The sequence below is a fragment of the Schistocerca gregaria genome, unplaced genomic scaffold, assembly GCF_023897955.1.
Source record: "Schistocerca gregaria isolate iqSchGreg1 unplaced genomic scaffold, iqSchGreg1.2 ptg000387l, whole genome shotgun sequence".
Classification (NCBI taxonomy): domain Eukaryota; kingdom Metazoa; phylum Arthropoda; class Insecta; order Orthoptera; family Acrididae; genus Schistocerca; species Schistocerca gregaria.
This window is the reverse complement of record NW_026061829.1, coordinates 508306-510824: the sequence shown is the minus strand read 5'-3', so window position 1 is coordinate 510824 and position 2519 is coordinate 508306. Positions and strand designations below refer to the sequence as shown.

Genomic DNA, 2519 nt, shown 5'->3' with positions numbered 1-2519 from the left:
CACCAGAAACGTAGTTATCGTGGCTGTTGTGAGACTTTTGTACACAGTTAGAGAAAGTGTGTTAAATGTGGCGCGGACGGAAACGCTAGGCTACGCTACAGGGCAATCTGCTCGCACAACGTTTAGTCGGCATTCATAATCGTTGGCGTAAACAACTCTCAATCAAATTACCACCTTCCAACCTAACTTAGATCTCGGGCTACACTACCAATCGGCCTGTCATCAGAACCAAAAATTCATTGAGGGGGGTGGGGGGATTTCCTGTAGCTCTCTCTAATGTATCTCTAGGCAAAACTGCCAGTTTTGTCAGACTCAACAGCAAGATTTACCAATGGTAAACACTTTTGAGACGGCTCGTAATTTTAGAATAGTCCTCTTCGTCTTACTTGGCATAAATTGTTCGCTGGCGTCCCAGCAGCTAGCTCCCTCAGTGTCTGCTTCTGCCATCGCACCACGCCAGTCTGCTGTTGTCCTAGCAGACCGAACGCACCGCACATCCGATAACTTCGGAACCACTCACTGGCCAGTTAGCAACTGAGCGGAACACTGTTTACATCGTGAAAGGAAAACTATGCAAAGATGTACACTTAAATGGCACGACTGAGTAGCACACACACAGTAATATCTGAGGAATGTCCTTCGACACGCGCAGAACGAAAGTCTTCTCGCGAACGTACAGCGTCTCTGAAAAAAAATCTCGTGACTATATTCCGGTGTTACGGCCAGGTTCTCATACAAATGAGCAAAAAAGGGTACATTTGAAATTCTTTTTGAGACAATGAAAATACATTCGAAAGATCTGTTTGGGAATTACGAGTGATAATACTATGAGCTTAATTTTAGATTTTCAATAAAAAATGGCGCCCGTAATTATGATTTGATCAAGGGCCTGCGAGACTGGAGTACGCAGAGCGCGTGCAGTGTGGCACCTCATATGTTACCTGAATTCAAAAATGGGTAACATCAGTTGATACTACATTATTCCTCTGAAATTGAAAATGGATAACATCAGTCGATAAAACATAAAATTTATGGGAGCGTATACCTAACCGCAATGAAACAACCTTAAATTTAACGATACAGTGCTAATTTTTGAGGGTTTGTTTCACTCCTTATGCCTACACAAAAATTAGTTAATATTAACAAATGTCATATTATAGCTATAAGTTCCTAAGAAAAGTGTTTACTTTTAGGGGTCAGAGGTAGATGTTAAGAGAACGAACCACTTTTAATTTATGCTGCATGCCGTTCTGAGAAAATAGTTACCCGAAAAAAATGTGTTCAAAGTTTAGGGAAAACATTTAGTTATATTATTACTTCGATTTGCATGAACTGAGTGTTACATATATATTTTTAATGTCGCTGAAAACGAATCTGAAGTCAGATTTTCAATATTCAAAACAGCTAATCCAATACGGAGGGCAACCGATTATGTTTTGACCAATTTTTACCAAAAATGTATTTTCGTTATTTACGTTTAGTCTGCAAGTCAAGGAGTATTTATCAACCCTTCCTCTACCTCTGATTGTTCCTAGACAGCAACTTCCTGTTCTTCTTGGCAGGAAAAGCCGATCTGTCAAAGCTGGATATGCAGCACTCGGCAGCCTGCACTTGATATTCGTCCGTATTTTCGGTGAGTATGTTTGCATGCATTCTGCAGTATGAATCATTTTGAGCACGTGCGACACGGGACGAGTTATCATCTACATCTATATGGATACCCTGCAAAACACATTTAAGTGCCTGGCAAAGGGTTCATCGAATCACCTTCACAACTGATAATTAATTGAAACCCTCAGCTGCCGACAGGTGTTGTTGATATACTTCGATGGGGACAGCTGAAAAGTGTGCCCCTACTGGGACTCGAACCCAGAATCTCCTGCTTACAAGGCAGAAGCTCAATCCATCTGAGCCATCGAGGGCACACATGAACAGCACGACTGCAGGAATTTATCCCTCGCACGCTTCCCGTGAGACTCACATCCCCAACCGTCCACAATCCGCATACGTAATGTACTTAATAGGTATTTGTCCATCCACTCATTACTGGCTCACACTAAGGTGACGATTCCCGTAAGAGTTCCGGCAACCTCTGCGCATTCGCACAGACGAAGGTCAATGGCTGGGTAACGTTTAACCATAGATATGAAGATAGTAACTGCTCTCGAAAGAACATGCGCCACTGACGACCTTGTAACTCTTCTAGAATACATGATAGACCGGCCGATGTGGCCGAGCGGTTGTAGGCGCTTCAGTCGGGAGCCACGCGACCGCTACGGTCGCAGGTTCAAATCCTGCCTCGAGCATGGGTGTGTGTGATGTCCTTAATTTAGTTAGGTTTAAGTCGTTCTAAGTTCTAGGAAACTGATGACCTCAGATGTTAAGTCCCAAAGTGCTCAGAGCCATTTGAACCATCAGTCCCTATGTTTACACACTACTTACAGTAACTTATGCTAAGGACAACACACACACAACCATGCCCGAGGGAGGACTCGAACCTCCAACAGGGGGAGCCGCGC

The 2519-nt window shown here is 43.4% G+C and overlaps 1 non-coding gene across 1 annotated transcript; it reads right to left on the bottom strand.

Moving 5' to 3' along the window:
- Positions 1 to 1848: 1848 nt before the first annotated feature.
- Positions 1849 to 1923, bottom strand: Trnat-ugu (transfer RNA threonine (anticodon UGU)). Its single transcript has one exon. It is a non-coding gene; the product is annotated as a tRNA-Thr (tRNA).
- Positions 1924 to 2519: the final 596 nt, after the last annotated feature.